The following is a 12721-nucleotide window of genomic DNA, read 5'->3' as shown; positions in this document are numbered from 1 at the left end:
TGATGTTAAACTAATTGAAAGCATAATATATAGGTCATGCTTTCTAAATTCAGAGGCAGGAAAGGGACAGCAGCCACCTGGCAGGGACATCCCCCTCTCATCCCACCCTGTTCCCTATGCTAAAACACTACCATATTTTATTATCCAAAGATATTTCACTCTTATCTTTTGTTGTTATTTTTCTTTCTTCTTGAGTTACAAATAATGTGTCTAACTATTGTCCTCATAGTTTTGGCTTCATAATTATTACCTGACTCCCTTAACATTTACCTTTTCCTGCTTCGGATTATGGGAAAAAATGGACAGCTCCCTCGGGTTGTTTTTGCCTCACAGCACACCAAGTTTTCCATGTAGGCTTTTTTCTCCTCATTACCATCCCATAAAGTGAGAAAATGATGCCATTATTCATTTCTTGTACTGAAAACTCAGTGTTAGGAAATGGCAATTATTGACTCTTTGCAGATGAAGAGAGACAGAGAGACATGGGTGCGAAACTACTGGTTTGATACTTTGTATGAGATCTTACAATGATTTAGTGGTAGAATTTAAATTCCTTCTAGATTTTAATATTAAGTGTTAGGATGGGGGAGGAAGCTAAGAAATGTAATATATTTACTATCCATAATTACAGAGAAATAAATATACAAGACTGATATCCTGTAAATCCATGAGAAAGGAGTGTTCTGAAACACAGTTTTAAAAATTATGGAAGATTTGCTTTATTTTTTAAGTGTGTGATGGGGTATATGCACATGTAAGTGCTAGGAGCCTTGAAGTCCACAAGAGGGCATCAGAGGTTGCCTGAAACTCGAGTTGCAGGTAGTTCCAATCATCCCAGCCTGGGTGCTGGAAACTAACTTTGGGTCCTACACAAGAGCAGAATAAGATCTTAACAATGCCTCCAGCTTCTCCCCAAATAATTTATGTTATTCTTCACAACTAACATAAGATTGCAAAATGTGCAAGCTACTCGATATCTAGTCACCTAATCAGAAGAATGACACAGGAAATGACAAAAATTAAATAATTTAAAGATGTACAAATAAAATGTATGTGTCTTTTTTTTCCACACCAGATCCTGTCTCCTTCCTCAGTGTCTCATCCCAAGCACAATTCATACCGAATCCGACATATTTGACCAATAGGAATGTGTAATCCATGCCTAGGAGGCCTCTCCACAGGAGTGCTCACAGGATGCTTGGCCCACTGTCCTTCAAACTCCATCTCAGAAGTGACAGACGATTCCTTCTGCCACTGGCTGATGAGAGCCAGTCATCAAGCCAACTCCACACTCAATAAAGAGACGACATAGGACAGGGTCTGTGGGCTGAATCTCAGACCTCATCATCTTCCATCTCAAATCAATAAGATTCATGCACACATATAACCAAAGATTACCAAGAAGACAGATATTAAAGACACAAAGGGAAAAAAAAACAAGAAGAAATGGCAGACCCATAAAGCTCTGAGAACCAGAGCTAACTTTAAGACACGGGCTTTTTTTTTTTTTTTTTTAAGATTTATTTATTTATTTTGTATACAGTGTTCTGCCTGCATGTATGCCTGCATTCCAGAAGAGGGCATCAGATCACATTATAGATGATTGTGAGCCACCTTGTGGGTGCTGGGAATTGAACTCAGGACATCTGGAAAAGCAGCCTGTGCTCTTAACCTCTGAGCCATCTCTCCAGGCCCGAGACATGGGCTTTAAAAGCTGTTTTTTTTGTTTTTTGTTTTGTTTTGTCTACCCAATTAGGACAAACAGTGAAAAGATAGTAGTCCAGGGGCTGGAGAGATGGCTCAGAGGTTAAGAGCACCAGCTGCTCTTCCAGAGGCCCTGAGTTTGATTCCCAGCAACTACATGGTGGCCTACAACCATCTATAATGAGATCTGGTACCCTCTTCTTATCTGCAGGCATACATGCAGGCAGAACACTGTATATATAATAAATAAATAAATCATTGTTTTTTTTTAAGATAGTAAGTCCAATTGAAAACTGAAAAAGCAAAAAAAAAAATCATAATTGATTTACCTTCATACAAACCCACATTGGTACTTCCAGGCACAGTAACGCACTTGGACCTGAGCTTCTCATTTTGTTATAAACACTAGAAAATGAGACATATTATAGGAACTCAAGAATCCAAGGGAGCTGAGAAGAGACAGCACGCAGCTGCCATTCTCAAGTTGGAGGAAACATCCATGATCTGGTCACCATCAGAGTGTCCAAACCACAAGAGCCTACAGCTGAGTTGAAAGGCCCATCACTCATAGAAAATGCAGAAACTATGGGCAGCATATCCATGTCCCTCCCCAAGCCCAGCCCATAAGGGTGCAGTGGAGGGTCAGATGCTGCAGTATACAAAGCAATGAATGGACTTGAGAACCCAGCCCTGCAGGAAGGAGAAAGCAAGCCTGCACACTCTTGTGGATGGAGGCCTGACTTGATCCTGCAAGGTCGCTTGCTGGAAGTGCAACACTAATAAATAATCCAGGTAGAGTGGTCAGGACCTCACATTCTTGGCATAGCCAGCAAGACCCATGGGAAACTGACCTAGTTAAATACTAAGAGCATTTTATCAAAGTAAATCATGGTAATGGGACCGGAATGACAGCTCCGAAACCTGAATTATTCCTTGCCAAATTAAAAACTGCACTGTTAATACTCAAAATGTTTATCAATCAATGTAAGATAATTTGTGTTAGACATAGAGTTCATGTAAGACATCCAAGCCTTTTTTTAGGCTCAAGAAAATAGATGGGGGTATGTATCACTTTTTATACAAAAGGAAACTTAAGATTTAAACAGATTTTTCTATAATTCCTTCCTTATAAGAGCACCCCTTGCTTGCAATATATGTAATACTTTGCCAACAAAATTCCAAAAGAGCTTAGATGTCCCTTTCCTGTATTCCCAGGTTTTAGATGTTATCCATTATGTCGATGTCTAACACAAAAAGAAAAAAGAAATGTTTCAAGTTTATCACCAACTTTATTAAGGTTGTAGGCTGAGTCAGCAAGATGTCTCAACAGGTAAAGGCGCTTGCCACGAAGTCTGCTGACCGGAGTTCAATCCTTAGGACCCACACAGTGGAAGGAGAGAACAAACTGTGCAAGCTGTCTTCTGACCTCCACGTGTGTCGTGACACATGCACATATGTGCACACGACATAAAATAATTAGAAGTATAAATTCTAAAAACTTAGGATTTCTGGTTTTAAAAAAATGAGTAAATCTACAAGAAGCCATTCTAGTTACACACAGAGACCATTCCAGTTACACACAGACCATTCCAGTTACACACCATTCCAGACACACAGACCATTCCAGTTATACACAGAGACCATTAGTTACACACAACCACAACACACAAACATTCCAGTTAAAAAAAAAATACACACACACACCATTCCAGTTACACACAGAGACAAGTTAACACAGAGACCAATCCTTCTAAACTGGGATGACTTTTCAAAAGAGAAAGTCTCAAAATGTGTGCATGAAGCTTAAATCCATTTACGTACTGATGTATATAGAATGAGATCTTATTTATAAGCTTAATACACACACATATAATGGCAGCTGAGTTGTTCAATGCTATCAATAAAGCTCATACTATAATGTTACACATTCAATCTATCTCTTGAATAAATAAAGAAAATTTCCAAGACTAAAATGATAACATGTTATATTCCTCAACAATATATGATATATTGCATTTTTTCTTTCTTAAACCTGAACTAGGGATTTAGCCAGGACAGTGATTTAAAACATAGAAGCTTTTCTCCCAAAAATTGATAAAATAATGAAACTATTGAAGAAAATATTGGCCAATTTTTCTACAACCTGATAGAAATAAAAATTTTATCAATATTAGTAATTTTACCACAATGGAAGATGTAAATATATTTCCAAGCAGAATAATTCACATATTTGCATGTTTCTAGGGAAAACTGGATGGAACTAGATACATGTAGGTTAAATTACAACAAATACATGCTTAAAATACTTAAAGCCAATCTTAAAATATCATTTGTAAGACAAGTAACCTTACTGTAAAAATGTGCTTTATTATATATGTTTTCATTTTTTCTTTTGTTGAAAATAGATTCTTTTCTCATACAATATATCCTGATTATAGTTCCTCCCTCTCTCCTCCTCCCAGCTTTTCTCCACCTCCCTACCCCTCCAGATCCACTCCTTTTCTGTCTCTCGTTGGAAAGGAACAGGCTTGTAAATCAAGGTTGTTTAAAATCAGTCACATCTTTAGCTGCCTCATAAGCATTTGCAGGTATTCACACTGATACTGGTATCCAGTGTCATAACCCCTGCTGCCGATGACATCATTCTGTCCCGTGTTCATGCCAAGGATATGGGATAGCATGAAAAAAGGTTGAAGGTACTTGTTCATTTGGTCATCCTGGCAGGTACGCATTTAAATTAGTCCGACTAGGCAGTCATTGGAATGCGTGGCCACCACTAGCCTGGAAGCAATGCCTCATCTGTCTGCTATCCTTCTTGGTGGCTGTGTGTTCCCTCATTAGTTGTCTCACACGAGAAGAATTACTCAATGCAGGCAGTCCTCCAGCTGCACATTCTCACACAATGACTAGAGCTTTTTTAATTCTTACATACATGTTTTGTGAGCTGTAACATTACATTTTCAGTGTTTTGGAATGTTCTTACCGCGTATCTAGACTCATAAAGCAATCAAGAGTCAGCTCTGCAGCAACGTTACTGAATGCCTGAGATACAGTCATATGTTGCTACATAGAGGAAATTTTAATCACTTGGTTTTAAAGCTATTACAGGATTTTCTCAGAGCGCCTGCATTGTGCAGAGCCCCCAGTACAAAATTTCGCCTGCAGAATTATTCTTTCGGCTGGCCAGTTCTTGACATTAACCTTGAAATGTATTCATGGGACTTTACCTTATAAACGTTTTCATTATATTTCTCATCTGTCATGCGGTATAGGGTTTAATTTGCTCTCAAGTCATGCACTAATGGAATATCATTTTTAATTTATGTTATAATAGCATCCAGTTAAACAAGACATGGTGAGTCCATCCCATAATGATACATTTTATTGCTACCGATGCAGGACTTCTCTTAAAAGAAAATCCCATACAAACTAAGTCATTTGTTGCATTTATTCACCAAATCAACTCATGAACTCATTCTAGGATTCATCTCTACCAGACTTAGAAGTACCACTACTCTACTTTAAGCTGTAAACTAAGATAGCCGTTGTTTGTTAGACAACGCATATACACCAGGCATTGATCTTATAGTGATAATAAAGCATAGGCCGTGATGTACAGAAATGATTCTCAGTCTAGCAGAAGGGAGGAAAATGTGAAAGAATGATCATAACACAAGCTGGTAAGTGAAATAGTTTAAGCACATACAATTTACCGACGCATTTAATTCCTCCTTCAGCAACAAATGAAATGTTTGCCCATGTCTTATAAGTAAGTGTTCACAATATAAAATGATAGGAGTTAATAAATTAGGGAGCCAAGATTGGGAAAAATCATAGATCCAATGGTAAATACTCGGTAAAATAAACAAAAGTCCAGGAATCACACGCACGCACGCACACACACACACACACACACACACACACACACACACACACACACTGCTTTTGGAGATATAAAATGGCACAGGCTCTGCACAGAAAATTTGGCAATATCAAGCAAAGTGCACACATTTCCAAAGCTGTATATTATGAAAAGTATACTTTGACCTAATAGCCAGGATCCTGAAAATTTGTCTTAGTTACATCTCATAACTATAAAGTGACGTGAATAAAGCTGTTACTGCACACACTCCCTGAGAGCAGACAGTAAGAAAGAACCAGTGAAGCCTGGTTAAGTTGCATATTCTACTCAGTGGAAACCTTCCCATGTGGAACAGTGAGGACGGATTGTGTAAGTGACACTGGAAATCTCAGGGTTCCACTCTAGAAAAAGAAAGTGCACGTGGGGTGTGTTAAGAGAAGGAGGACAAGGGCAAGAGAGGGAGATGAAAGAAGAGAGAGAAATCCTTTTGTGGAGGAAAAGGAAAGGACAATAACAATATACTTCCCCAACTTTACCAACAAAATGAGACGCTTCCCCATTGTGTACTCTGCACCCTTGATCATATATGCAGTTTTCATTTCCCAACTCTCTATTCTGTTCCATAAGTCTATATGTATGTGTCTGTAGACTTGGTATATTTGTAGCTGTGTGATATGTTTTGAAATGTGACCCACATCTTCGTACTTGATACTTAAAACTATTTTGACTGTTCAGAGTCTTCCACAGAGCTAAACAGACTTTAAGATTTTTGTTGTCGTCCTATTTCTATTTATAAAAATGCCATTGGAATGTTGATGGTCATTGTGTGTGCGGTCATTTGTAAGTATGCATCTCTCAAGAAAATTCCTTTTGCAGGGGTCCTAAAAGTTTCCCTGTCACCTGTATATAGGTCAGATTTGTCAGAAATTGAAGTTCTCAAAGCATCCCTGGAACCTGTCCAAAACTGAATACAACAAGAGTGAGAACCTGAAGATTTCTCCGCCACACCTTCCATCATACTAGTCGGTTAAAGTTTGCAAGCTGCCTTAGCACAGACTTTGGATGTAAACAACCACATTAGAAATGGAGAAAGGGGACCTGGACAAGGCTCCACCGGGGCACCCCATTTGGCAGCAGGGCAGGCCTGGCAGGTAAAACATATGCTTAGCATAGATTAGGCCCTGGGTTCAAATTCTACCAACCCCAACCTCCCTCCAACATCATGCTCCCCCAGCCACTTCACAGTGGTATAAAAGAAGCCTGCAACTGCTTTTCCTTTATTGGCCCAGAATTTAACATTATTTATTTATTTATTTGCGTGTAGACTTGATCTCATAACCATTGCCATGTGGCTTAGGAAACACTGGGTTGCTTAAAAAAAAAAAACACACAGTAAAGCTGTTTCAAGTTCACAGTCTATGACAGCCCCTTTGTGTATGAGTCCACAATCGATACAATTACTCTGACAAAGATTACTCCCTATTATTTACATCTGTTGAGGCTCCTGAGAGCCATTTATTCCAGCATACGTCTGAAATGAATTATACATTTTTAAAGAAACAGTTTTTTGGTAATACCCTTTCAGGGTAACTGGTGTGAAAAGCATCCCAAACCCAGTACACTGGGCTTCCCTTTATTTCAAGGTCAGCTATGAAGAGAGTTATGTTTCTAATTGAGTTAGAAATAGTTTGTCTTCCTATCTCATTGGATGTCTTTGGTAGAACATAATTTCTACTTCTCAGTTAATAAATCCAGGGTCAAATATCATATCCACTGGCCCTCCTGAGACAACCCTCTCAAGGAACAAACCCTCTGCCTCCCCCCCACACCACCTCCAACTGAAGCTGCATCATGGTCACATGAACATTTGATCCATCTTTTCCATTCCCTAAACTTTAGAAAATGCTTCAAGGCTGAGACTAAACTTTTCCCTGAAAGAATCGTTCTTACTAATGAAAATCTGTGCCAAATCCACACAAACGGTGGAAGAGGAAAAAATGCTAGCAGAGGCAAAAAAGGGAACCGCCCAGTGCACACTTGCACACACACACACACACACACACACACACACACACACACACACACAAAACCAAGAGGCAATGACTTGAATGTGGCAGGCACTTATAGACTGAAAATACAGTGGGATCCTGTTTTAACAACAGTGTCATGAAGGAGTCTACCACAGACGTTGCATGCCTTATGTCCTGTGAGTCTCTACAAAAACAACCTGCTATTTCGAGCACAGCTTTGGGCAAGAAGGTGGCTTGCGTTGCAGGGAGTTATTAATGAGCATGACAGCAGAGCTGAGCGGCTCTTTGGCTGGCTGTCAACAGTGTCCCACATATGTAAACAATCCACAGTTTTAAAAGGCTCTCTGTTCTTCTAGACTTCATCCCCTTGACAATGATCATAACTCCCTGTTCTGAGATCTCTTCCAAGTCCCACATTTGTGATTAGTGGACAGTCTGAAAGCAATGTTCTTTCCAATCACCTCTTCCCACGTCTCACCGTAAGAAAAAGCGTTCTAGAAATGAACTGTGTTATATTCTTCGTGACAGGGGACACCACTGTCAGCTTACCTTACCCTTAACCTTAGCCAGTCTTCGACTGCTGTAACCCCCCTGAACATCCGCTCACATTTGATGTTGAAGGTACATTTTTAACAATTTTTTAATTCTTTTTTGGCAATGGGTTAGAAGCTTCCTGGTTTTCTCCCTAAAGTTTTAGCACTGACAGGAAATATTTTGTTAAGATTTACTACAAGAGAAAGGCTTTTACTCCCTCACTAAAAGATTGGAAATTAAATCCATATCACAATATTTATTTTAGTGAGTGGCTAGCATTGGCAGAAGCAGAGAGACTTTGCTTATGGATTTGTGTTTTCCTCCCTTGGGGGCTTTCTTTTCTTTTCTTTTTGCATATTTTTAATTGAAATATAATCACAACATTTCCCTCTCTCAATTTTCCTGCCTTTCCTCCCATGTAGTCCCCATACTTCCTCTCAAATTCATGACCTCTTTTTCTGAATTATGCACACACATACACACACACACACACACACACACACACACACACACACACACACACACAGCCTGCTCAGTTCTGTAAGTGTTATTTGTATGTACATGTTCAGGGCTAACCACTTGGTATTGGATAATTGATTAGGAGGCTCATCCCTGGGGGAGACTAATTCTCCGGCAGCAGCCATTAGTTACCTGTAGTTTTTTGTCTAGGGGCGGGGCCCCATGAGACTTTCCTTTTCACACTAGCATGTCCATTGGTGTTCTCATTGCTCAGGTCTTGTGTAGGCAGCCATACTGTTAAGGTATTATGAGTGGAGCTTCCCTGTCATTTCTAGCAGATGGTCTTGAAGTTGACTTGCTGGTTCTCTGGCTCTTAGAATCTTTCTGCTCTTACTTACCTCTACCATGTTCCAGGAGCCTTGGGGCTGTAGTTTAGATGTATCTATTGGGCATGGGAACCACATGGTTAGTTAGTTGTTCTCTGAAGTTTGATCAGTGTACCTTTCTTTGGTACACTGCCTGAAATGTGAGACTTTGTATCATAGCCTTAGACATCAAAACTAGTGCTACATAACAACTCTGTATCACTTAACAAAGGGATATGTCCAAGAGATGCAGTAAACACTTTTGGTTGATTTATTGTGTACCCTAATAAACTTATCTGGGGATCAGATAACAGAACAGCCACTAGATTAGATAAAGAGGCCAGAAAAGGGTGGCACACATGCCTTTAATCCTATCACTTGGGAGGCAGAGATCCATCCAGATCTCTCTGAGTTCAAGACCACACTGGAAACAGCCAGACATGGTGGCACAAACCTTTAATTCCAGCACTTGAGATCTCAAGTCTTGCTTAGGAAAGACACAGGCCTTTAATCCCAGGAAGTGATGGCAGGAAGCAGAAAGGTATATAAGGTGTGAAGACCAGGAACTAGAGGCTTTTAAACTTTGAAAAGCTGTTCAGCTGAGATCCATTCCGGTGAGGATTCAGAGGCTTCCAGTTAGAGGAAACAAGATCAGTTGAGGAGGTGGCAGGATGAGGTTGGCCCTGTGGCTTGTTCTGTTTCTCTGATCTTTCAGATTTCACCCCAATATCTGCCTCTGTGTTTTTTTTTTATTAATTAAACCATCTAGCAATTTGTGTTACAAACACTAAGCAAAGAAGGTTGCTGCTGGGGGAACACAGTACATTGCTCTGTATTCAACTCTGTGTGTGTGTGTGTGCACATATAATTTGAAATAAAAGTATAACATAATACATGCATAACCAGTAGCATAGTCACTTATTATTGCCAAGTATGGAGTGCTGTAACACAGTTGTATGTGCTGTAGTTTCACATGATAGTAGAGTGGGTTGGTTGACAGCCCATAATGTGAAGAACGTGGTGTACTACGGTGTTACAAAGGCCCTGTCACCAGACAACAGGAACTTTTCAACTTCATTATAATTCTAAGGGACACAGTGTCACAATGTCAGTGTGGCCTGTCTCTGACACACACACACACACACACACACACACACACACACACACACGCATGCACACATGCACGCATGCACGCGCGCACACACACATGCATGCACACTTACACATACAGAATAAAATCATCCATGAGTTTGCCTCACTGTTATGATAAAATTTTGGTAGAATTGGAATTTGAAAATCACTCAACAAATGTGAAGATTTTTAGAACACCAGCTAGCTCATTTTCACAATTAAGTCAAGTCCATGTGAGTCAAGGAGCACTAACAAGAAGGAGTGTCCAACTCAGCTGCTGCTGAGATGTGTGATCTGGACAGCTATAGCACCCCTCAGAGCCTAGAGTGGCAAGTGGCCTCTCAGCAGCTCAGCTGCTGCTCCGAAAATCCCAAGTCCATGAGGACCACAAGACAGCCTTTCAGTGCGGCTGGTGATGTACACCAACTTCAGTGCAAAGCCCAGACCACACCGTCTGCTCCTTGCACCACAGAGCAGGGAGCACTTCCCTGTGGGACACATTAGATTGAGCAGAGGCTGCTATCTGGTCCCTTCATTCTTCCTGTGCCAAGTCACCAGCAGCAAGGAAAGAAGGTCCACACTGTCAGGAGTACAATCAGTACAAAACCTTGACAGCATCCAGTGCAGACAGAGGACAGATATCCAGATGTGCTGGGACACTTTCTGGTGACACCTGGCTAACTGATGATAATCAGACAGATGCAATGATAATGTTAGGGCAAACAGGGGTCCAGAGCTTTTAGGAAGGACGAACTCCTCGTCACATCCCTTTGACCAAGCAAGGAGTAATCCATGGACAAGAGACTCCAGAGCTTGTAGAAGATAGATCATGTGGTCCCTAAACCACTTGTGGCAGCAGAGCTGGGGTTCCACCCTTCTCCTTATAGGTTGCCTCAGGACAAAACAGCAATGAATCAGAGTCCTAGGGGAGCAGTTTCTAGATAGGATAAAACTTATGGGAGGCAATGGCCCAAGAAGCACAAGGCCTGCAGGATTAGTTTCCTTGGGTGGCCATAGTAAAGCAGCCAAAATTAATCAGCCTGAGACAATATAAACTTATTCCATCAGTCTTGGGTGGGGGTATGGTGGGGAGAGAAAGAGGTGGTTGTATGCTGTAGGATGCTTTCTGTATTCTGTAAGTATCTGTGGCTCCCATTGGATTATAATAAATAAAAAGCTGCATCGGCCTTTGGCAGGACAGGATGGAGCTTGGTGGGAAATCCAAAAGAGATAGTGAAGAAGAAAGGTGAACTCTAGGAGACACCAGCCCACCGCCAAAGGAGCAACAATATGACAGCAGACTGGTAATGCCACGGTCACGTGGCAACATACAGATTAAAAGGAATGGGTTAATTTAAGATGAAAGAACTAGCTAGCAAGAAGCTAAAGCCGTAGGCCATACAGTTTGTAAGCTTCTGAGTAATTACTTTATAAGCGGCTGTGGTACTGTGGATGGGAGAGAATCCTCTGGAGTGCTGGGCAAGGCAGGACCGAAGAAATTTCCAGTTCACATGGGTGCAGGTGCATGAGCAAGCACAGAAACCAGAAGACAATACCAAGTATCCTGCTCTGTCATGCTCCACCTGATCTCTTGAGACTGGGTTAGAACTGAGCCTGGAACCAGGCTGGCAGCCAGAAAACCCTGGTGATTCTCCAGTCTCTGCCCATCACAGCACTGGAATTATATGTGTGCTTGGGACCACACCAGGCTCTTAATCTTGGTCTGGGAAGACCATACGAAGCTTTTCTACTGTGTCTGGGATTTGAATTCAGGTCCCCCTTCCCAGGAAATGCTCTTATCAGCTGAGACATCTCCCCAGCCACCTCACTCAGTTCTTCATGCCACAAATCAGAGATAAAGTATCACCAGAGCTAAGCACTCACTAGAGCAGTGTTTTTCAATGTCTGGGTCTTGACCCCTTGGAGGCTGAATGATCCTTTCACAGAGGTCACCTGAGACCATTTGAAAACACGTTATTTACATTGAAATCCACAGCAGCAGCAAAAATAGAGTTATAAAGCAGCAACAAAAATAGTTTTATAGTTGGAGGGCTCATCACAACATGAGGAACTGTATCAGGTTGCAGCTTTAGAAGGTTTAGAACCACTGCTCTAGAGGCTTATAGGAGCAATCTTTTGACATTTCTTGGCTTATAGAAGCAGATGCCTGGCCTCCATCTACCCCTGACCTTCTTCTTTCTCAAGCTTCCCTTTCCTTTGCTCTATAATACCAGTCAGTGGAATTATCCCAAAGCCAGTATGACCTCAAGTCCAGAGCCTTAACTTCTATCTGCAAAGCCTCTATTTCCCAATAGGAGCAGGGATGCTGGAGATGAGTTATGATAAACAGTAGGTGCACTCCAGACTCCTGTACAGAGCACCAGACACCGATTCCTCCTGGTGGATGCTGAAATCTACCTTGGGTTCTAAAAGGGCAGCACCATCAGTCAGCTGAAGACAGATGTGAAGCCTCTTTCCAGCCAGAGAATTCTCTAAAGGAGAAGCCAAGATCACTGCCAAGTCTGTAGTCTGTATGGCATTTCACCATCCTCTGAACCTAGCCCTGATCAACATACTCTCTTCCAGGTGCTGCTCCCAAGAGCACCCACGATACACTCCCTCCACTTAACTCTTCA

General features: G+C 41.2%; 1 protein-coding gene across 1 annotated transcript in view; it reads right to left on the bottom strand.

The window, feature by feature from the left end:
• Positions 1–12721, bottom strand: part of Dchs2 (dachsous cadherin-related 2) — a 216262-nt gene that overhangs the window by 178087 nt on the left and 25454 nt on the right.

Source organism: Peromyscus leucopus, chromosome 6 (genome assembly GCF_004664715.2).
Source record: "Peromyscus leucopus breed LL Stock chromosome 6, UCI_PerLeu_2.1, whole genome shotgun sequence".
NCBI classification, from domain to species: domain Eukaryota; kingdom Metazoa; phylum Chordata; class Mammalia; order Rodentia; family Cricetidae; genus Peromyscus; species Peromyscus leucopus.
The sequence above is the reverse complement of the archived record's forward strand: the minus strand, read 5'-3'. Positions and strand labels throughout refer to the sequence as shown.